The sequence below is a fragment of the Uloborus diversus genome, chromosome 1 (assembly GCF_026930045.1).
Source record: "Uloborus diversus isolate 005 chromosome 1, Udiv.v.3.1, whole genome shotgun sequence".
In the NCBI taxonomy this organism is placed as follows: domain Eukaryota; kingdom Metazoa; phylum Arthropoda; class Arachnida; order Araneae; family Uloboridae; genus Uloborus; species Uloborus diversus.
In genome coordinates this window covers 86,599,011-86,624,560 of record NC_072731.1, presented here as the reverse complement: position 1 = coordinate 86,624,560, position 25,550 = coordinate 86,599,011, and the positions used below count along the sequence as shown (strand labels likewise).

The 25,550-nt window shown below is 31.5% G+C and overlaps 2 long non-coding RNA genes across 2 annotated transcripts; both read right to left on the bottom strand.

The window, feature by feature from the left end:
* Positions 1-9,569: 9,569 nt before the first annotated feature.
* Positions 9,570-14,701, bottom strand: LOC129217969 (uncharacterized). The gene is made up of 4 exons (XR_008580310.1): positions 14,564-14,701; positions 14,368-14,411; positions 9,686-9,724; positions 9,570-9,594 (listed from the first exon to the last, which is right to left on the bottom strand). It is a non-coding gene; the product is annotated as an uncharacterized LOC129217969 (long non-coding RNA).
* Positions 14,702-20,886: 6,185 nt separating this feature from the next.
* LOC129217267 (uncharacterized) lies at positions 20,887-25,201 on the bottom strand. The gene is made up of 3 exons (XR_008580229.1): positions 25,092-25,201; positions 23,407-23,508; positions 20,887-21,014 (listed from the first exon to the last, which is right to left on the bottom strand). It is a non-coding gene; the product is annotated as an uncharacterized LOC129217267 (long non-coding RNA).
* Between the last annotated feature and the right edge of the window lie 349 nt (positions 25,202-25,550).

Genomic DNA, 25,550 nt, shown 5'->3' with positions numbered 1-25,550 from the left:
TGCATTTTGTAATAGTTCGAAGAAAAAAAATCAAACTTAATTAAATTTTTAAAAAAATCATAAAAGATAAAAATTATTTATTATTTACAATGTTTAAGTTATTTTATAGTAATAATAAAACTTCTAAACATTGAAATTAATTCTAAGTGCGTGAGAAATCGTATAACTTCTTGTCACTGTTTAGTAAATAAAATAATCAAAATTCCAAGATGCAATCTCCATATTTTGTTGCGAGAGCTTCCAGCAATATTTCTCTCAATCTCTTTGCGTATGCGCCAGTCTGTTTTCCCCTTTCTGCCCCGAACGGCAAATCGTCCATTTTGCATTGCACGTGCGATCCAACAACATAGCACTGAAAATGGCCGAAACTTGCGGAATTCGTTAGAAAGTATGTATTATTTTTGTGTTGTTTCGTTATATTTATATTTTTATTGTTATTTTAAGCCAATTAGGAATGAATAAATTTATGAATAGTAGTTATAAAACAAAACTTGAATTTTAAATCCAGAATGAATTTCATTATACATCAGAAATAACATTTGGTTTTACTACGTAAATAGAGCTCATAACTGAGTAATGACATATACTAGTGATTTTTCAGGGTTCATACTCTATTTGGATGAAAAAATTCCATGACTTTTCCAAGACTTTTTCATGACTTCATAAAAATTTTCATGACCGTGTTACATGAAGAGAATAGTACTATTTAATACGAAACTTGTCATTTTTTGAAAATGAGCATTAGTAAAACTTCCACGTTAATGCCACTATCTCATCCAAGCATTTAATAAATGAAAAACAATCAATGTACACCTAAAAAACTAAACTTCGTATATGTCTTCTTCATATAAATTTAAGTAAAGTAAAAATACAGTGAATCAAATATAATGAAGCTTAAATGTGTAGTTTTTTAATGTGCATTTTTTTTTTATAAACAGGCAGAATGATAATGAATGGGACAAAGGTTGAATGAGTTATTAACTAAATTTCAATAAATTTGCTTTAAAAGGCTTTAGTGTCAACAGTGCATTTAATCATCCAAATAACTTGACAGTACTTTGGATCTTCAAAGTCATGAAACATTCTTCGCTAAATTCTTGTTTCTAAACCAAATCTTAATTTAAAAAACACATTCAGTAGTGAATATATCTTCTGATTCAAATCTACTTGTTTACTTATTTGCACATTTTCAAATGCATAAAAATTAATAGGTTCAGAAATTCTGGAACATAGTGTTTAGTTCTTGACATTGAACATAGCAGTGGGTCGCATGGATCAGTTTTGCGAGCCATATGTTGGCCACTACTGTTTTAGGGTATAAGAATTCCCCTATTTATGTATTCTATCACCTGACTCGTGTCTTTATTTTTTAAACCTTCAACAAATTAAGATAAATTTAAAAATAAATGTTATACAAGTTATGGAAACGAACTCGGATGCAATTAAATTGCGTTTTTTGAGTGCGTGTGGCAAAAATCAAGAACGTGCAAGTTCGCTACTACAGAATATAAAATATAAAAAATGTTGAAAATAATGTAACTTCTAAATGAGTGATGTTCAAGCAGTAAAATCGCATTGCAAAAAAAAAAAAAGTGTGGCTGCTACAGAAGTGGATGCAAAGGGATTTCAAAATTCAGATTTATTTTTGGGATTGTTCAATTTTCCAGTTTTAATAGCTTTTATGTGCAATACTGTTAAATCACTCAAAATGTCTAATGCTCTTTAAGCAACTGCTGACTTATTTTGCCCAGGACATTTTTTCATGACTCTAAATAAATTTCCATGACTTTGAATGAAAATTTCAATTTTCCATGACTTTTCCAGGTCTGAAATTTGCTAAATTTTTTTCCATGACTTTCCAGGATTTCCATGACCCGTACGAACCCTGTTTTTGCATTATTAATTTATATGTAAGTAACAATAACTGAAAGTTTAGACGTGTTAACAGTGTTTTTTATACTGATAGGGGTTTTAATATTTAATCAGCACTCCCAAATGGTACCACTGGCCAGTTTTATGAAGTGTCTTTATCTAACAATAATGTGTAATCGTTGTAATAAATTGCTGTACCTAATATTTTTAGGCATAATTTGGTTTTGTCAAACGTATATTAATTATGTAAAGCATTGTCATTGTGTTTTATGAAGCTCTTAATAGGATCTAGAGGCTGTATAGGAAGATCTGTAGAGGCTCTATAAAAAGATCTATAGAAGTTCTATAAGAAGATTTTAGAGGCCTATAAGAAATACCTGTATAGAGTTTTATAGAATTATGGCCCAATTTTCTATAGGGCATTTCTATAGGATTCTATAAAAAGTAACTCTATAGAATTATATAAGAAGTATATAGAATTCTATAGAACTAATTTTATAGAAACCTATAGAATTTTTCACTATAGAATTCTATAGAAAACAACCTATAGAAAATTGGGCCATAATTCTATAAGATTCTATATAGGTATTTCTAAAGATTTTTTTAATAGAATTCTATAGACCATTTTCATAAGGGTTGTCTCCAAGATGAATCAAACAGAAGAATCCATTGCGTTTAAATCTGGGGAATACGGTGGCCATTCTTGAGCTCCAATGAAGTCCGGAAAATGTGTCTTGCACCCGTCTTGAGTGCCTTTAGTGTCTGTGTGCAGGTGCGGAATCCTGTTGGAAGGTCCAGCTTTTGTTTTCAAAGAATTTTTGCAACCAAGGTAAGACAACATCCTTCAAAATTAGTTTGATATGTTTCTTTACTTATCTTTATCCATTGATCAACAAAAAAAAAATGATTTTTTGCATTAGCACATATCACACCCCAAACCTTTACAAATTGGGGTCGATGATGCCGTTCAACAATGCAAGGAGGTCTCAGGGACGAGGGTGTGTGCTAAACTTCTTATAACTTTAGCATCCCTAAAGAAATCCTCATCCAAAGAATGGGATATAGTATCGGTAACGACTGATGCCGCTCATAGCTGATAATTTTGTGACAAGTTTAGAGCTCTGTATTAAGGCTTTATGTTAGGGTGTCCCGAAAAAATTTTTTTCTGTTTTTCTTAATGCAAGACCTCTCAAAATTTGCGAAATCGATCGTAAATTACAAAAATAATTTAAAAAATAGAATAAAACTATATCTTCAGGGCTCTACCGATCGTCAAAGTTTTGAAAAATTGTCATTTTTATGGCAACTGAAAAAGAAGTACTGTGAATAAAGTTATAAATTTACTGTGAAATAAAAGCTCGACAGCTGAAATAAAAAGATTGTGATTCGTAATATCAACACGAACAGAAAAAAAAAAACATATGGTGATTACTACTGTAAATGCCTATATGGGAATAACCCCCATTTCCGCAGTAGAATCGTCCACGAAGCTTGGCGCCACGTCTCGATTTACATGCAACAATATGTTAGTGACGACTTCGACTTTGTTTGGTTTCAACTTGCTAATTCCTTTTACTTGTTTCGAGGGCTTTCTTGGCTTGACTCACGGGTGTTTTCTTCGTAGCCAAAGTAATTTTAATGCTATAAAAGTACAGTTGCAATTGTTAGTGTTATATGCCGATTCTGTTAGTTTTAAGTAATGAGTTCGAGACGTAGTGAGACTACTTGTGCTATACTGGGACCCTACAAGGAATTTGATGATCGGAAGCTACCTACTGTAAAAGACGTCATAAAATTTATTTTATTTGTCAGGAGCGAACAGAAATGTATGCATAATGGAAAGGATCCTTCCAGTTCAGATATATATATACAATTGTTTCTGAAAAAATCAACAGTATTTGGACAAAAGCTTCAATTCCAATCGTAACTAAGGAACGAGTAATTCAATTATTAAAATTCTATTTCGAAAAGTACGTCAATTTGAAATGATATCCCAGAAACAAACGAAGTGATAGTTTTGAAAATAAACTGAAGTGCTTTTTAGAGTCATCTGAGAAGCTCTTCGACGTTGCGGCTTGTAAGTGCCCTGTATTTGAGTCTTGTTCGTGTTTAAAACCTAAAAAAGTTCCCATCAATGAGAGAAATTTCTTGTTGGATCAAAGAAATGACAGGAAAATGGTGATAAGAGGTGTCGATAAGAAAGAAACAGCTAGATTAATGAAACAACAGCAGAGAAAACTTGAAAGGGCAGCAAAAAAGTCTTCTACTGAAAATAACGATTCTGTCTCAGCAAATTTTGATGACGATTCAATGTGTGAATTTTCTCCAGAAACGTATCCCATAACAGAGACGAATACGGCCTCTACAGGGACACCATCAACTTCAACGACAAATAGGAATACACTGATCTTGCCAACAGTTGCTAAGGTCTGTGACAGATACGGTTTGTCGACGCGATCTGCTGCTGCTGTTGCTTCTGCAGTTTTAGCTGATGTCGGCTTGGTTTCAAAAGAAGATTTAACTCTAGTTGTTGATGAAAACAAAATCCACAGAGCTGTAGCTAAAGCTCGGAAAGAAGCTTCCAAAGATATTGGAAGTATTGTTATAAAAAGCATTTACTTTTATGGACGTAAAGACAAGACTCTGATAAATGAGAAAATAGGAGCTCGTTACCATCGCAAAGAAATTTTAGAAGAGCACATCTCAATTTTAGCAGAACCCGGATCAATTTATTTGGGACACGCACTGCTTCTAATGCAATTCTAACTTCGATTACAGCTCTATTAGAAGGTCAATGCTTGAATTTAGAAGACGTGATTTGCGTTGGATGAGACGGAACTGCAATAAACACCGGTTGGAAGGGTGGCGTGATTCAATATTTAGAGGAGACCATTGCAATGGTGTGTGTGTATGCTTCATGCCAACAAATTACTCCTTCGTCATTTATTCTTGACCTTAGATGGTTGCACTTTGAGTCCTAAAGAATATTCCGGACCTATTGGAAAACAGTTAGCTGGTTGTGAAAATAAAATGACATTGTCTTTTTGCCCGGTGGATGGTAATTTGCCTAATTTGCTGAAAAATGTGGTTGATGAACTAAGCACGGATCAAAAATATCTTTATGAGATTTGTCAAGCTGTATCAACTGGTTTCTGTAGTCCTGAGCTGGCAAATCGTCAACCTGGAAAAATGGCGCACTCGAGATGGCTTACTTCTGCTAATTGTATACTCAGACTTTATGTAAGTACTCTTAATTCAACAGAAAATTTGCGATTACTTGTTAACTATGTGGTTAAAGTCCAGTTTGGTTCTTAATCAAGCAAAAGTCATCTTTTAAGGAAGCAGCCAAACATCTTTTTCAAATGATTGTGTACTCTCGATTTTTACCCGAAAACTTGAAATCTGTTGTGTATTCTGTTTTCGAAAGAAATGCTTTTTTTGCGCACCTAGAAAACCTGCTGGTCAGTATGTTGTTTGATGATAGGGAGCACATTCGGGAGTTAGCATTACGAAGAATAAAAAAAGCTAGAGAGGCTGAAAGTAGCACTAAACGCAGAATATTTAAAACACCAAAAATTAACTTCTCTGCTAAAGATTATACGGAAATAATTGTCTGGCAAGAGTGTCAGGTTACAGCACCACCGGTTCTTCGACATATTTCTAACGAGAACTTTCAAATTATGGCAAAAGATAATAGCTTGGAAATCGTTGACTTTCCTTGCCACTCACAATCTGTGGAAAGATGTGTTAAACTAATAACACAGGCTTCACAAAGTGTTACTAACGCTACTTCTAGAGATGGCTTCGTTAGAACCAGGTTGCAATCTCGCGCAGAAATGCCAAATTTTGGACACAAAAATAAGTTTAAATTCTAAACTTTTGTCATTATTTATAAACTGTAGTTTGTTTATTTTGTTTTCTTGTGCTTTGTTTCATTAGTTTCTTAAATAAAATGCTTTCTAAACTTTATTTTTGTATTTTTTAAATCATATCGTTTAGGTCTGTCAAAAATGTAAAATATGCAAAACTTCAAAGAGCGGTAGAGCCCTCAAGATGACACGCAATTCCATTTTTTTTACCTTTTCCGTGATCTGTGAAAAATTTCGCAAATTTTGACACCTCTTGTGATAGTGTAGTTTAAATTCTAAACTCATTATTTATAAAAATTTTTTTTTTTGCTCAGTTTCTTATATGCTTTCTAAACTTTATTTTTGATCGGGTAAAATATGCACCCTACTGCAATTCCAAGGTAGCAAATTTTGAACCTCTTGTGATAGTTTCAAAAATAATTTGTAAACTTTAAAAATAAATTATTGAAAAAAAATATGATGTATTCATATTTATTTTGAAGTTTGGTTGTAATATTTTCATTAGCATTAAAATTGTTATGTGTATGGTTATCTAGTTATTTCTTGTCACCCTGTGCATTTATTATAGACAATGTAACTCCCATACCACAGATGAACATTTTAAACTTCACTGTTGATGTGATTGTTTTTATAAATTCTATTACATGCATTATACCTTATTAATACTCATTTGTTTACACACACACACTTACTTCCAATAATCTTATTTTTTTTCATTTTCACTTTAAAATGTTTCACAATCTACTGTTTATATACATACTAGCAGTACCCACATGGCCATACCCGTGCCCTCCTGTTTTTATGCCAAGTTCGCCTGTTTAAAAAAATTTGGCAGCGGTATTAATTAATCTATATCTATCTTTTTTGTATTTTCTACACCTATTTCCAGTTGTGTTTTGTGTCATTCACTTTTTTACACCAAAATTGCAAACAAAGATCATACAAAAAAACTGCTTTATTCGTTTAATTAAGTAGCGCAAAAAAAAAGCTCTCTTCTTGCTCCCCGTAGTTTGTACCTCGCTACAGTAACTAACCCAATTAGTGGGCAAAACGAACTCTGGCCTAGAAGCAATTGCGATTTAAAAGTATGGAAAAAAAACTCCAGAATACCAATTCCTCCCCCCCCCCCCCCTCCAATGTCAAATAACCAGTAATCATACTTTTTAACTAAAATGCATGAAAACCCTTTAAAAACCTAAATGCAATCCTTTGCAATCTAAAATATTTTGCGAAAAACAAATAATAATTCTACAACTTCATTGTTAATCGTCAAATAAGCAAATGCAAAAAAAAAAGAAAAAACGACACAGCGAAACGTTCAATCCAGGCATGACGTCACAGAATGAAGAAACATTTTTCCCCTTACTCAGAATGGACGTAGAAGATAAAATGTGTCATTTTGAATTTTAAAAAATTGTAACAAAAAAAGCTATTGCATATTTTTGAAAAATTGTTTTTTCTGAAGGTGAAATTTCTTGTCTACTGCATACTAAATTTTTGAAAAGAAATCTCTAATACATTTTGTAGGATGGGTTTAGAGAGAATTAAACCTAGGAAAAAGGGAAAAAGAAAGGGTTTTTTTTCAAAATTTTATAAAATTTTTTCTAAAAAAAATTATTGCGTATTTTTGAAAACTTTTTTTTTCTGAAGACGGAGACATGTTTTGACAACTACATACTAAATTTTCAGAAAGAAATATCTAATACTTTTGGGAGATGGGTTGAGAAAAAGTTAAACCAGGGGAAAAACACAAAATAAAGGTTTTTCTAAAAATTCATAAAAAATTCAAAGATTGGTCAATTTTCAAAATATTTTTAGTTGTTGTATTTGAAATGAAATTCCCTACACTATGGTACAAAAAATATTTTCCTGACACGATTGGTTGGGGGGTCTGTGACGAATTAAACACAAAAAAGGGCTAAAAATCACATAAAACATTTCATTAAGAAAAAACTAATTAGAAAATTAAGAATTTGGGCTTCAAGGTGCTGACCCCCGAGGTACGTTCGATTTTTGTGCCAAGTTTCAGAGCTGTAGATGCTATGGGGACTTCTGGCCATCGGGTACAAATAAAAAAAAGAAACAAACACTGTCACCTTTATATATATATAGATTTATATATGCCATTTGGATATTAAAATATTCCTTGAATGGAAAGAATTTATATAATTTTTATTTATTATTCTTAAACTTAAATAAAAGTTTAAATTTTTAACTAAAAACTTTCAATTTACTGAGGAAGTGGACAAAATGATATTTTGTCCGGGGCAGTTTTTTTCCAGGGTGGATAAAATAGAACAACCCCGGACCTCTGTGGCGGGCCTGCATCCAGGAGACCCCATAGCCTATATCTACCTTTAGCCCCAATCTATATCTATCTTTTTCGTATTTTCTACACCTATTTCTAGTTGCGTTTTGTGTCATTCACTTTTTTACGCCAAAATTGCAAACAAAGATCATACAAAAAAACTGTGCTTTATTCGATCTCAAAACAAGGAATAAAATTACTTTGAGTTTTTTTTTTACATTTGGGGGATAGTTTTTTTTTGTAATAATTTTTTTACGCTAAAATATTAATAATAGCATTCTTTATTTTTTTACATTTGGGGGATTAGTTTTTCTTGTAATAATTTTTTCACGCTAAAATTTCATACGAGTTGCCTTTTAAAGAGATGAAAGATTTCCCACACCGCTTAGCAATCTATGTCACTCGAAAGAGTTTTCTTTTTATGTCTCAGATTAAGCTTGCGATAATTTTCTCATTAATTAAAACAGCAGATATAAGGGTTCCTATTTTAGTAAAAGACATGGACTAAACTCAATTCAAGCATGGAACTAAAGTATAACATTTAGCTAGAGACCACAAATTTGAAAATAACTTTTCAAACATACAAAACTGCTGCTTTGCAATGTTCAGGAGCCCGTTAACAATTACAGCTGTGCAAGTTAGCACAAATTAGTTTAGAAATCGGAAAAGGGGTGGCACACTTTAAAAATTCATAGGAAAGCAATAAATTGTCGAATAATATAAAGTCTGCGCCTAATACTTCATAGGTTTAAGAATTGTTTATGACATCAATAAAAAAAGAAAAAGTTTAATTATAAGTAACCGCTGCATTATAAAACCCACGTCTTAAGAGGTGTTTAATCATTTTATTAAACAGAAAGCAATATCTTTCATTACCAGAGTTCAATGCAGGGCCGGATTTAGAAGTGTGGAGGCCACGGGGCAATGAAGGAGTGGAGGCCCCTAATCAGGGTTCGAAAAGATCATCATATTTTCGAAAATATCCGATACTTTGATATATATCTGAATATTTTGATATATATGTATATATCCGATATTTTCAACTCGTGAAAGTTAGGAAATTTTGTAAAACTTTTATTTTGTGGGGGCCCCTTTGTTGTGAAGGCCCTGGAGCAGTAGCCGCGCCTGCCCTCCCCTAAATCCGGCCCTGGTTCAATGTGTACATACCGTACATTGTTCGAACCACACCTAAATGGCACTCACGCTCTTTCCATGTCCATCAATGGTACACATAATGAAATCTGATAATGAAAGGTATTGCTTTTGGTTTAAAATGATTAAACACCTCACATGACATTTATTTTTTTCTTAATGTGAGGATCAAGTAATTACTTATAATTACTTTTTTCATTTTTAATTCTTTTACAATGTCATGTTTTCTATGACATTTAAAATGTATAAAGGACTTTTGGCAACCCCAGTAGAAAGAAATTTTTAGCAATGGGTCTTGCTAGAGTCAGCCAAAATCAAGGAATTATTTAAGACAGTAAGTATTCTTATAAAACTAAAGAAATATCTTACCTCATTTTCTATATCACTCTCCATCTAGGGACAGTAAAATAAAAGTAAGATTAATACTCTATAAAATAAATATAATAGATAGTGAAAACTTGAGCAGCTGACTGATTTCTCATACCTCAAGTTTATACTCTTCCTTTTCCTCTAGTTTTATTTTCTGGAAAGAGAAAATTAAAATAATTATACAGCACTTGTTGTTTTGTAATAAAATTAACACAAAAAAATCATGAGTAAATATCACTAAAGCTTAAAATTATACATTAAGAATGGACTAATGCAAAAAAATTATACTACTGATAGTGTATATATACGCACTGCGGGTAGCAGGTATGTAGATCCGGGCCTGGTAATTTTATTGTCAATGTTAAAGTTTTAGACAAATTGTAGACAGAAATTTGGTTTTTGACATTTATAACCATGTCAAAAAAAAGGGTTTCTACATGGCGATAAATACTGTGGTTAAAATCACTAACTGTCAAAAACTTGTCAAACATGGTTGCATTGATTGATTATTATTACAGTCTCTTATTTAAGAGCAGGAATCTGAGAAACTTGTCACGCCTAGCATTACGAGGTGATTCATGCCATTTAAGATTTCTTCCAAAAAATTAGCAATTATTACTTGTCTTGTCAAAAGCCCAAATCCAGAATTTTTCGTTCTGAAGTTGAGTTGTTCAGTTTTTACGGGCTCAATACAAGTCCACGAGCGACTGCAAAAAATGAGCCGATTTTTAAGACATGGAAATTGCTATCAGCCACAGTTGTTGCCGAGAACAATTTGCCTCCAAATTCTTTTTAATGTATGAAGAGTAGAAGGTTCAAACTTTACAAAATGAATGCTAAATTGGTGGCAAGTTGTTGCCACAAGGTCAATGAAGGTCACAAAAAAGTGGCATTTGACGTTTTTAAACATTTTTGAGGTTCAAAAACAGATTCAGGGGTCTGGCCAGAGGATATTTGGGTCCGTTAACGGACCCTTCACGAAAATCCGATCAAGCAAAACGGACCGTTCACAAAATCCCAATCAAACAAAATGGACCTTTTACAAAATCCCGATCAAACAAGTTCAAACAAAACGGACCCTTCACAAAATTCTGATAAACAAGATCGGATCTTTCACAAATTGTTTATTGAAAGAGCAAATCTGAAAGCACAATAACACATATTTCTGTGTATAAACCGATAATTTTTGGAACCTTTTTTGAAGTCAAATTAGAGGGATCAGCTTATACAAAATCGGCTAATTTTGAAAGAAAAAAAAATCGCACTTTTGCATTGCTCCTGCAAGCCATAAATAATTGCTACTGCCAAATAAATAATGGTTGTTTGTTTTATCACAGCTAATTAGCAGCGGTGTTGTTGTAAACTTTTCTGAAAAGGCTATTGGTAAGTACTCCCCCCCCCCCCCGCTCATGATTTAATAAAAAATAATAACATATCTGTGAAATGAACTTAGAACAGCAAAAGGATAGTAAGAGTGGGGAAAAAATATGATCGCTTCAGCTAGATAGGGTTACCAACTTCAAAATTATCACCACTTAGCGTCTGGCGCTGAACCTTTATAATGCCTTGATTAGAAAATCTTCTCATAATTTTACTAGCTTGTCAATATTTGTGTTTTTACGGTGCGGTGCGATGTTTAATTGTTATTTTGGGAGAAAATTATATGGGTTTTGATTTTTCGATGCTAACAAGGATGATTAACTTTAAATAAACTCTTTTAATTACCGTTTTTTTCTTTAGATGTCTACATTTTGAAAAATGCAATCTTTTAACATCCGATATGAGAATCATATTTTGTTCTTTTTTCGATCTAACTTCGCTTTATTAGGATGCAAATAAATGAAAAGTCTCTTTATTTCTGTTAGAACTCTCATTTCAAGTTCTTAAAGCAAAATTCCATTTTCTGTTATGAGTCAAAAATTAAAATGCTGAATAGATGGTTTATTTTATTTTATTTATTTTTTTTTTTTTTTTTGCTTCAACTGTGTCCACAGATGTTAATGAAATGTTTATCATAGGACACTCTAAAATGCAATTTTAAAATAATTTTATCAAAAATATTTCTTTTGCAAGTCGTTTTTATATTTTTGATGCCTTCACTTTGAGAATTGCGATCTCTTTGCATCCGCTATCAGAATCCGATTTTTCAAATTTTTGATGTTTATTACACTTTGTTAAGAGGTAAACAATTAAAATAACTTTTTACTTTTGTTAAAATCACGGAATTTATAAGTTTTAAATGAAATTCTGTGCTTTTTAAGTGTCTTGGGTCACAAAGTTAAATGCTGAACCCTATTCTGAATTTTATTTATTTTTTTATTACAATTATTTTAAATACTGGACAGAAATATTTGTAGTATAATTTAACATAATGTAGAATGTGAATGTGTGTGTAAATATTGATACTTGAGAGAGTGATGCCCCCCCCCCCCCCGCCAAATATTAGAAAAACACTCCAGAATGATATTCTCGACATAGAAGAGGAAAACACTCAACTTTCAGTTTAATTGATGCAGTTTGTGCCATTTCTAAATTATAAAATTTCGTTTTAACAAAAAAAAAATTTTTTTTTTTTTGCAAAAATTATTTGATTTTTTACAAAAGTTTTTCATTTTTCACAAAATTATTTAATTTTTCACAAAAAAACGGACCCTGTGAAAAATCCTGGACAGACCCCTGAGATTGCACCTTTCAGTTGCCACGGCAAAAGTACTGTCACTTGAAAGGTAAGTATATGCACTTTAAAAAATGCATAATTAACTGAGGTAAGTTTAATGTGCTTCTAGAGTTACATTAGTTCGAAATCGGGAAAATGTCACATTTTACTGATATTCAAAGTGTTGTAACGCCTTGCGCGAAAAACATATTTAAATAATATTTTGCCCTTGTTATGACCTATTATTGGCCTTACAAAAACAGTAAATTGTATTGAGGCAAAATGCTTTAATTTTTTTTTTAAATTATAACTTTGCCTATTTTTGTCGTCATGGCTTTTTGTTTCTTCATACTATTTGCCTGAACAACTGCTATTTTAATGATATACAGTATACCCCCGATTATCCGTGTGCGGATTATCCGGTTTGCGGATTATCCGTGCATCATTTCGGAATCACACTTTTCTAAACTTCGATGATGTTATCGATAATATCGATAACATTAATAATTTAAGGTGTTGTTATCGATAATATTGATAACAACACCTTAAATTAATCTGTAGTTCGATAATATCGATAACATCATTGAGGAAGTTAAAGAAATCGAAGGTTTCGAATCAGTTGACGCTGAAAATGTCAAAGAGTGGTTTAAAAGCGACGAATGTGAATCAGGATTTCAATGTCTAACTGATGAAAATATCATTGTCTAGTTACTGAATCAAACGCAAGTGATGATACCGAAAACGAAGATGAAGAACATGAAGATTAAACAATTTCACATTCTACTGCTCTAAAATCTGTGGAACATTTATTGTATTACATTAATGAAAGAAGTTACGATTACGAAGAAATAATTGCCGTAAGAAAAATTCGTACGGACATACGCAACAATTTAAACAAACAAAGAGAGCAAAAATGTATCACTGACTTTTTTTAAGAAATAAATTTCAAAGAAAAGTTCCTGCTTGTGTGAATATTTAGTTTTTTCTAATTTCCCCTTAAATAGTTACCCTGCATATTCCTTAAATGATTTTTCGGATTATCCGTGCTACCCCGCCCGGTGATTAGCACGGATAATCGGGAGTAGACTGTAGTTTGCAATATAAATTGATATTTTATTGTTCTGTAACACATTTATGATATTTTTGACATTCATTTAATTTAACATAAAACATTAATATTATTTAAATTTTGTATATTTAAGTGCAAAGTGATTTAGTCAACATTTTCAATGTTGTTATATTGAAGGTTATGATGTTCCATCAGCAAAACATATCACCAAACATGGTTAGAATTTGAGGTGTGTACTTCCTTGCAAATGCATAGAAGTTTTGGCAAGTTTCTGTTTTTTCAACGTTATAAATAAATTAGGTTAAAATCAGTTTTCTCCTTTCTTTATCTGAAATAATTTTGTTTGTCATGTATGATGACTTTGTGTTATAAATTGGTTACAAATTTGAAATATGCCATAAGAAATTTTTGTGTAGCTCTCTATTTGCTTTGTGTTCAAAACCAAAGGAAAAATCCCAAAACTTATCTTAATCACCTTAAATTAATCTTTTTAAGAACAAAGTTCTTAAGTTAATAAGAACAATTCTTTGTTAATAACATTCACAAGAAATGGCACTCAGGGAAAAAGGCTTGAGATGCTGTAAAATGGTGTGAATCGAAACAGTGGGGTGAATAGTTTATGTAGTTGGTAGCATTGAGAGTCAAATTTATTGCAAGAATAACATGTTTTGTTTTTAACAGATATTTCGTCATCTTCTAAACTTTACATGTAAGTATTATATCCTATCATGTTATGTTCTAGATTTGTACTATTTCTTTAATGTTATATACCTATAAAAAGGATAATGCCAGATTCCCAATTATCGAAATATCCCCAAAATAAGCATTGGAACTCAAAATATCAAATAATAATGAAAGAGTAAATATTATAAATTCAAAAGTTCTTAATAAGAAACAATAAAATAAAAAAACAATAGTAATGAGATATCAGCTTTCATTAGGCCAGAAATCTCTCATCAGTTCGCAAATCACATTAGCGCAAAATAATGTTAAAAAAAAACGCGTTGTTTCAGCAACTTTTTTTTTTTTAATCTGCTACTAAAACAAATCATAAAAGAAATTCGAAACAAACCTTGATTCGTTGAGGCATATTCGTTTAAGCTGCAGATTTAACACCTAAAAATTAAATTGTTTATAAAATATTTTATTTTGAATCATCGTATCATTCCATAAAACATTTTTAATACAAAAATTTGAAAAACGTGCATGAAAATAAAACTTAGTTGAACGTGAAAACATAGACAAACGCAAACATTTAAAGTCCTTACCACAGTTGTCAAGCCTTTCACCACAAAACTAAAATTTGTTGCATAACAGGTTCAAAACTGTAATTATACCTATGTTATGTAAACAGATATTCCCGCGCATTAACAAACTTTTTGCGCCAAAATCTTTTTCAATCAAAGTCAAAGTCACAACCGATTAAACTCGAATGTGAAAAAAAAAGAAAGGAAAAGAAATCGGCTTTACCACAATTTTGTCTTTTGAGCAGGTCTTCAAATGTAGCTGAGACCGTGACTGAAAGAAAACTCTAGTGGCTATTAGTGGCGCATAAATCCACATCCTAGAGCTTTCGCGAACTGCTTTTCCCTGATTGGCTATCTGCTGGTGAAGTCATTCAGTGACGTTTAACATATAACCGAAAATGTCACTTCCGGGCTGCGGACATTCTGTTTTAAATGTTATCTCTACGAAGAAGAGGAAAGTGAGGTCTATATGTGTGGAATTTGAAAAGGTTTAATCCATTTATGCGGTTTAAAAAGCACTTATTTCAATACCAGGTTAGTTGAAGTATCAAATGCATTCAGTGTTATGTTCATTTTAGGTACAGATTTTATTGGAGAATTAGATAAAGTTTTGTTTACGTTCGCGTAGTGTATCATTGAGCCACATTGCATGTGTTGTTACTGTTATTCACTATTTGAATTAATGAAACTATTTCGATATTAGATGAGTAAAAGTCACCAAAAAATCCGTATTTCACGAAATTAATGGGGTTTTTTTTCGGTTTTCCAGAACAATACAAATGCTTGTTTACATTCGTTAAGGTGTAAGTGTTGGTGTTAATTCTGCCTCTTTTTTTACAAAAAATTCTGCATATTTCAACTTAGTTATGAAGCTTTTCATGACATTTCATAGTATTTTAAAGCATCATATGCAATGCGTATATTATAAAATTTTGTTTATAATCACTGATTGAACCACCCTGTTCCACGTTGTGTTGTTACTATTTCTCTCGTGAAACAAATTCATTACACATTTTTCACTTAAAAAAACTATTCACTTTGAGATTAAGTATACCTTTTTCCCTAATTTTAATGTTTTTTATTTTTTAAACGAGATAATGTTTGTTTATGTTTGTAGTACAGATAACATCCTTCTACGTTATAACGTTTGCTGGTACCGTTTATTCTACTGGTATTAAATTCTTTCTGGAATTTATTCGTCTTTAATTTTATTCTTATATTTCAAAGTAAGTTTAAATAACAAATGCAAGCTATTGTCTATGTTCACTGAAATACCATATTCGGTGTTGTGACGCATCAATTTTCACTAAGCACAGCAGGTTTACCTTACATTAAAATCCATTTGCATTGGTAATCAGTCAGTCAGAGTCAACAAAGTGAACTGCATTTCATTCATTTTATGTACTTCTTTTGTTTTTGAGAGTAAGACAAGTGTTTGGATCTGTTGAACCGATATCTGCCTGTCCTGTGTTATTTCATTTATCACCTTATTTTCTGCTGTGATTTTATAGTATTTTTTAGACATTAATTCCACTACCTCTTGAACAAAGTTAAAGCCTGGGCTTAAAAATCATATGTGTGACTTGTTCATGCTCATAGCATGTAAAATTTTAAATTGAGACGTTTAATAAATATCAATAAAGGAAAAGTTGTTGTTGGAGCTACCCATAGTTAATGATACGCAAGAGCAGTACATGGATTCAGAAAGGTTAAAAACCTCAGTTCTAGATTACCTCCTCTTAATTTAATTTAAGAAAACTTTTAATTAGATGGAAGATGTTCACATAAAAGTTTTACTGATACCCGTTTCCAAAAGTTGGCACATATGCTAATAATATTTTCCCCCATGAGCAGCATTAGAAATCACTGGTTGTCCGCTGGTCCAACGCCAGTGAAAACTGTGTCGAACCTAAGCCCTAATTACCGAAGTGGCAAACTAGGCCTAGGACACCCAAAAGCCCTTAACTATTTTGGCTAATTGTTAAAATTGTAAGGATTGACTCCAGAGGAGCCCTGACGACCTAGGACCCCCCTATGTCTTAATTACGGGTCTTGGTCCCTGGTCCGACCACCATGGAATAGAGTTGAAGTCCGTGAGACTAAAGTCGGAGCAAACCTATCCTGGCAGCATTGTGAAGCCTACCTAATCATAGCATTGGGATGCTGTCGGGTTAGGCTTGCTTTAACAATAGTATTTGATGATCATCCGTAATTCAGAAATTTCATATTATTTACAGCTTTAATGTTTTATTTTTAAATTTGCAATAATTTCATTTGATTAAATTTAGGTAAATTTTTCTCAGATGAATTTTTAATTAAGCCAATCATAACTACATTTTGAAGATTTTACGAAAAATCAAAATTTAAGTAAAATGGTTGCAGTTAGGGATGCAACGGATACCCAATAGCTATCCGGCTCATTTTTCTACTCTCCGATATCCAATCCGGCCGATCCTCTCGGGATAGGATATCCGGCAGATTTTTGCAGGATAACCAGCTGGTCATACGGTACTGTTGGGGTGGTTATCCGGTGTTGATGTGGGGGTTATCTGGTTTATATAAGTGGGGTTTAATCATAAATTTTCAATTTTTGTTAAACCTTTTGGATTATGTAATAACTTTCCATTTTTTCCTCCATTAATTTCTGCTAAAGCAAAGTTAGCATATCCATCAATCCTGAGAATTCCAGCAAACTAGTAGTAAACAGTTTTTTGGCCCTCTCAGAGATGACATATGTCTCCAGCTTGGATATTCACTATTCCAGACTGATGAGTTAATAACAAGGACAAAACTGCACTCGATGTGCGTAATAACTAGTTTGTCAGTGTATTGCATGTATTTCTGACTTTGAGGTGATAACTTACTGTTTAACATTACCAATGTTTGTTTTTCACAGAAAAACTATCTTTGTACCAAACGCCACTTCTTTGAGGGTCATGGATCTGGACAAATTCTGGATTCTAGGGAATTCGCCTTAGTTATGAGCCCAGATAGAGTGATTTGTTTGCATAGGCCCAAGTTCAGATGCAATGGGGGTCCAAAGTTGCTAATTTGGTTCCAGAAACTCAATGGTATTTTCTTTGGAATCATTTGTTTTTTAAAACCACTAGTAAACATTAAATTCAGTACACTCAAACATGTTTTTGTGTAGTGAATATTGATTGCATGAAAACAATTCTAATAAAATAATTGTCTGCAACTTCATGAGTAGCTGTAAAAAGTTTTTGCAACAAAAACTACTGCTAAATTATACAAAAAAGACCGCACAAAAACAAGTTTAAGTGTAAAGTTCTGTTTTGTTTTGTAATTTTTTGCTTCAAAATATTAAAAATGAATTTTTGAATTCCTGGAATGTATTAAATGTGTTTTTCGTGAGCCCTTTTTAAGTTCACCCTTTAAATTTGTTAGCTACAATCTGATGTAGGAACACATTTCAAGTTTAACTACATTTGGTGTTTAGTCGACCAGTCATTTTGTTTACGGACTGGTTACTTTTTCTAAGGATTTCTAAACATTGCTATTAGCATTCATTGAATAATTTTGGATTTTTGTTTTATATCTGATTATATGTAAATATTTATGATTTTCTATTCTATATTCAACATTTAACAACATAACTGTCAAAAATTAATTACAGTTATTAAAACTTAAAACATTGTGTGCAATTGGTTTTTGTGAGTGGTGTCACTAGCCAGACATTTAAAAATGTACCTCATTTTCATACTGTTTACAAGTTTTTAATACGTCACAAAATATCACAGTGCAGATTTACAAATTGTTATTCAGTGTTTTGTGTACAAATTTTCTGAAGTTGAATTCATGGAAAAGTTCTGAATTTTTTTCCAACTTTAGAAAAGCTTTCGTTACAATAATTTTACAATTAGTTCTCTGTTGCAGCATTCTTAATTTATTTTCAATTATTTATAGCTCATAACGATCATTTAATTTTACTTCTGTCATTTTCTGCAGTATTTTTAAAGAAAACAAATTAGCCTAGGTCAAAAGAAATTAAACCTATAACGTTATGTGTATGTATTTTTTATTATTCAGTGTTCTAGAACTTGTACTTATTTTATTTCCTCACATATTGATTTTACCCCCCTTTTTCAATCAAAAATACTTAACTGAAAGTAACTGCTTTATTTATGAAATGAAATTGTAAGAGAATGTCTTACATTTTAAAAACCACCAGAAAGAAAGCTTTGTAGTGAAATCTGTCAGACAATCAGTATAAATTCTAGCATGAAATAATTATGATAGACTTATTAAAACAGTGTTTGGATTTAACTTCAATACACAAATTTATTCCATTTTTTAAACATTTAACTTTTTTATCATTAATTTTAAATATTGGCTATATTTCAAATTCCAACCCTATGTTTTAGTGTAAATTTCATTGTTTTGATCTGAAATATTGTGCAAATTTTAGACTGTTGAAACTGAAAAGCAAAGGGATGTAAATGGACATTTTCAAGTTTTCAGTAAAAAATGTTTGAAGTTGCCGTCATAGGTAGGCTTTCATTAACCTTTTACAAGCCCCCTCCAAATTGTTTACACCTACGGCTCTACACATATTTTCCCCCCTCATTTTGAAAAAAATCTGGGGCCCCCCCTTCAGGCTCGAGCCAACAGGTGTCCTTTCTCCACCCCCCTGCTACTATCTTTTGCCCCAAAACAGAGGAGAGGTTCACCTACATTTTGTCCCAGTTATCTCTAATTTAATTTTGGCACCTGCATCCCTTTGCTTCTCACTGCCTCAATTGCAAATTTCAGGTCAGTGGGTTTGAGAATAGACTGTGTACTTTACAAGACATATGTTTTATTTATATTTTTAAAATGCACTGTATGATATAATTATTATTATTATTTTTTTTTTCAGATTTTCTTGAATGAAAATAGTGAAATAGTTTAAATATCCCTACTGTTACCTTTTTTTGGAAGATTGGCAAAACTTTTCAGATAAAAATTTTAGGTACAGATTACAAATTCTCAAAATATCTTTGGAATCAGTAGCATTCATTATTTGTTACATTTAAAAAACAGCTGATTTTTATCTGTATCATTCACAACAACTGCATCACCATGGTTTTAAATTTCTAAAATCTTAGTTCCATACTATGATTTTTTTCTTTTGTTATGTATGTAGTTAGATTTATTAACAGAAAATAAACCTTGTCTTTTTTGTTTACCATATTTCTACAATTCTTATCATCATAATGTCTTATGTATAAATTTCTGGTACTTCCTATAAATGTGAATATATTCGTTCCTTTTACAGATGGCATTGTTAAATGGTTTGATTTGTCACACCTGAGTTCAGAATAATACGCAGCTACATTCGATGTATTGCAGTTTCATTGTTATGAGGAGCCCTTTTCTTCAATGCAAAAGAAGTGAGCTTATCGATGACATCTGGCAGAACACAGAATGTTGACACACAAAAAAAAAAAAGCAATAAATGCAGCGGCTTACCGCAATGCAAATTTATAAGTCTTTGTCATCTTTTAAGGGATTCCAGAAAATCATTGGCACCTGGTGCACTACAAAGGTCAAAAGAAGTGAGGAGGCTTCAGTGCCTCCAAAGCTGAATTTGTATTTTTAAATTTGGCTTACATTATTAGTTTTTAACATTACTGGTTAAAAGGCCTCTATATATATGGAACACAGCATGAAAAATTACATTGGATAACCATTGTAAACTGCCCATTTCCAATTAAAAGTTCTATTCTTATGAAATATGAGAAAAGTATATTTGTAAATTTTGTTTTCATGAAATAAATTAATCCACCCTGTAAAAATCACTTTTCAATCTATCATTAATATTTATCTTTTGAAGTAAGGGAGCAGTTTTCCCTCCTGCACGAGAAGCCTATGCTGAAAACTTAACTATATTGGAAGCTGGTAAACTATTCGGGGAAATATTCCCTTTATTCTTCCTACATTAACAATGTGTCTCCATCTGCTGCATTGCATTAAATTACCCAAATTGTGTAAACATTCATGATAATAAAAAAATATTAAATCAACACATTTAAAAATTAATTCAACAGTACTGAAGAAATTTTTTTTTAAAGTCCATTCCATTTAGTTTTGTTTTTTAAAAGTTTCTGCCGAAAAAACTTATGCTTAAATAATCCACTTTGAGAATAACTACATTTCCAGGAAATGAATATTTGTTATTTCTCTGACATTTCTTGAATTAAATACCCATTAAAAAGAAAAGCATAAAAAGTAAGACAAATATATACTTTTAAAAAGATTTATTCTTTTGAATGTTAGATTTTTTTTTTACATAAAAACTTTTAATTTTTTTTACATACATTCATAATATGTACCAATCCAACAATCAATACAAACATCTTAAGCTGTAAGCAAATATCAGTTCATATGAAAAACGTATTGCTAGGCTAATGACTCCAGACACTCCAGTTTTGATGACCATAGTTCGGGTCTTGGAAACCCTGGAAATTCACTGAAAAAAAAATGAACGAATTTTTTTCAGACCTGGAAAAGTCATGGAAAAATGTCGTAGACAAAGAGAAAGTAATATTAACTAAAACAGCATTAGAAATCTTAAGTGATTTAACAGAATAGCACACAAAAGCTATTAAAAGTGGAAAATTCAATGATCCCTAAATCAAATCTGAACTTTGAAATCTCATTGCATTCACTTATGTCGCAGCCGCTTGCCTTTTTTTTTGCGATGTGATTTTACTGCTTTGGCATCACTTATTTTGAATTCACTGTCATTTTCAACACCTCTTATGATTCATATTCCGTAGTAGCGAAATTTCTCGTTCTTAGTTTTGCCAAGCCCACTCAAAAAAAGTGATTTAATTACATCCGAGTTCGATTCCATCACTCGTAAGAACTTTATTATTAAATTTATCAGAATATATCTTAATTTGTTGAAGGTTTTAGAAAATAAAGATCTTTAGTCAGGCAATAGAATACAGAAAAAGAGGAATTCTTATACTCTAAAACAGTAGTGCCCAACATATGGCCCTCAAAATTAATCCATGCTACCCACTGCTACGTTCAATGTCAGGAATCAAACATGTTTTGAAATTTCTGAACTTATTAATCAATATGCATTTGAAAATGTTCAAATAAGTAAACAAAACAAGTATACTTTTGAATCAGAAGATTGATTCATTACTGAATTTTTTTTCAAAAAAAGATTTGGTTTAGAAACATAAAAAAATAAACTTTGTGGCTTTACTTTAAAGAACCAAAATACTATCAAGTTATGTGGATGATTAAATGCACTGTTGATACTAAGGCAACTTTATTGAAACTTAGTGATGACTCATTCAATCTTTGTCTCATTCATTATCATTTTGCCAGTTTATAAAAAAACATCCGACATTTAAGCATCATACTCGTTTCACTGCATTTGTACTTCACTTAAATTTATATGATGAAGACAAATAAGAATAGTCTGGTTTTTTAAGTGTACAATTATAATTTTTCCATTATGAGTAAGTGCTTCTATGAGGCTGTGGCATTCATGTAGACGTTTTGCTAATGCTCATTTCCAAAAATTAACAAATTTGAGATTAAATAGTGCTATTCTCTTCATATAACAAGGTCATGAAAATTTTCATTGAAGTCATGTAACTTTTTCATCTAAATAGAGTATGAACACTGGATGACCATTAAAAAAATGCTGCACACAAATTCTTTTTGAGTATGAAAGGTTTAAAACAGAGGTTTGCCACTCCATTCTGTGAGAAAAACTGTTTTCTCCACTGCATTAAACAATATGTAGGCAGATTGTAGTATAGAACATTAATAATCCCATCACAGAAAAATAAATAAAAAAAGGTGAAGTAAAAAAGAAATAATTAAAGCTGAAGTAATAATGTGGTGACAGAACATTTATATTTAAATTTTTAAAAAAAATATCTTTAACATAAAATATGCAAAAGTTTAGCAGAACAATAATTATGACTAATCTGATGTTTTCTAAATAAAATTTACATAAAATATGAATGACAGTTTACCATGAAATAATTTGTGTCTTTATGATAGATATTCGTTAAGTCATTTAAATTAATTCTTTCATTCAAAAAAGAATGAAGCTGTGGCATGGCAAGCATACCTAGGACAGGGTGTAATTTTTAAAGAACAAATGTAGCTCTGTAATCATTAGGACAAAATTTAATGTGTAAATAGTCTGCATTCCATTTAATACATGAAACTTTCCTAACATCTTTTCTTCTCTCCTCGTCTGCCATGTTTTACATTTGATATTCATCACTTTTTACTTTCGTCTGAAATGTGTATATTTCTTAGTATTATTTAATTTAATTACTGAATGCGTTATTTATTGTGTGGTCAACAAAAGAAATTAGATAGAACAGAGAATGTTTTTGGATGGAGAAAAAAGTTTTTTCTCACCCGTTGATGGCGAAATATATATATATAATTTTTTTTTGTATCAACAATTCTTACTTTTTCATTTCTAATTTATTCAAAAATTTTCTCAGCAAGAATTTTTGCGAAAACCGATGAATATTATTTGATTGTCCCGGGAAATTATTTGATTAAGTGGGGATGGTTAACATTGTGTTAATGGGGAAATATTTTTGTTCTGGGAGGTTTTTATTTGTTATCCCATTAAACGTGGCTGACAGTATTTCAATTTTTTGAATGAAGTTATTTTTTCGGTTTCCTCACGTGATAGTTCTCGTGCAGGATACATATTTATGATTACTTAGTAGTAATGTATGTAAAAGGTAATAAATATGTCAGGTTCTTGAATGATCCAACAGACTAACTAAATACATTTTTAATTCTTACTGTCTAAAATTATTTAAATGATTATGCATAGATATTAACATAACAAAACTGAATTATACCTTATATTTCTGGTCCAATTTTCTCCTGCTTCCATCTCTTTAGAATGTGAGCCATCACACCCACTGAAGTGATTGCAAACGTAAACAAAAAAATTCAGGGTTCTAAAAGAAAAAAGGAATATATCAAAAGATGTACATAAACACAACTAAGCAGATAAAGTGTTCTCATCAAAATATTCAAAAATCATCAGATTTATAAGTAAATAACACATTTCAATTAAGCAATTTTCAGCATATATTCTTAGAAATCATGTTTGAATGATATTGAAAAATGAGTGTCGGCTAAAAGCAAGCACTGAAGGTATTACACACCTAAACAAAATACTTGGAATTTTGATAGTAAAAGTCACAGTGTAGAACAGCTTAAAGACCAAAACTTTTCCTAGACTACCCCGGAATTCCATTGTTTTCTGATGCAAGATGCAGATTTGCCCTTTCTCTTACCTTGCCTCCTTTGGGTATTGTCACGATCATGTAACTTTCTTGAAGAAAAATATTTTTTACAAAAATTTGTTGCTTTTGACAACAGTTTTAAAGTTTAAACTATGTCTAGAAAATCTTTGCATCACAGCTCAAAATGTACTGTTTGAAATGCTTTAGACATTTAGACAAATTTTTTTTAAATGTAAAGCTATGAATAAAATTTTAAGAAAAAATTAATAAAAGCAGAAAATAACACCAACACTACATAGCAAATGACATTATAGGTGGATATAGGTTCAACAAATGTGGACAAACGTCTAAATCTAAAGAACAAAAAACGGTACATGAAATGTATGAAATACATATATGTATGTTGTAACTTTAGTTTAAATCTTTTACCTATGCAAATGGTTTGTAATCCAAGAAAAACCTGCAGTGATTAGTGAACAGTGAAAATCACAACATGGAACATGGGTGGTTAACTGAACCTAGACTATACTTCATAATTATTGCATTCCTCGCTCTAACTTACTTTGAACCAAAATAATAAAACTTAAGGCTAATCTAGGATAAATTAATATCTGCAGAATAAACAGAATCGTCAGACGATATAACGTATGCTATCGGTACGACGAATTGTAAACAAGCATTCATTTTATTTTTAAAAAAAGGAAAAAAACACATAAAATTAAAGAAATGCCACTTATTTGGTGACTTTAACTCATTTAATCTCAATGTAACTTGTTTTTAATGAGAGAAAAATGTGTAACGCATTTGTTTAGAGTTTAAAATAGTAGCAACACAACGTAGAAAAGGGTGGTTCATTCAGTGATTATAAACAAAATTTTATGATATACGCCTTGCATATAATGCTTTAACAGACTATAAAATGTCATAAAAAGCTTCCTAACTGAGTTGAAATAAGCAGAATTTTTTTAACAAGAGGCAAAATTAACAACAACACTTCACCTCAACGAATGTAAACAAACATTTATGTTATTCTGAAAAATCGAAGAAAAAACCAATAAATTTCATGAAATACGGATTTTTTGGTGACTTTTACTCATCTAATATGAAAATAGTTTCATCAATTCAAGTAGTTTTCGATGGAAGGAAAATGTACGACTATATAATAACACCACTTGCAGAATGGTGGCTCAATGGTTCACTACGCGAACGTAAACAAAACTTTATCTATCTCTCAAATAAAATCTGTATTTAAAATGAACATAAGACTGATTGCATTTGATGCTTCGACTTACCTGGTATTGAAATAAGTGCTTTTGAAACCGAAGAAATAGATAAAACCTTTCCTAATTTCCCAAATATTATACCTCACTCAGCATCCTCGTAGGATTAACATGGTAAAGTAGAGCTGGCATGTAAGGGAGTGACGTGACGTCACACGCATACACTTCATTTCCGGTTAAACGGTAGACGTCACGCCAGCATGGTAGCCAATCAGGGAAAAGCCCTTCGCGAAAGCTCTAGGATGTGGATTTATGCATTAGTGGCTATGAGAGAAATGTCCTACGGTGGTATTGCTAGTATAAAAGTGGCAACGGTGGCAACGTTTGTTCACTTTTTCCAGAGGACGCTGTATGTGCACCGCTCCCAACAATCGCAGCAGATCAATGTTAATGATGCTAAGTTTCTCATTTTTTTTAGAGACAGCTATTAAAGCAAGAAAAGAAAAATACTACTGGGAATTGGTTGTAATA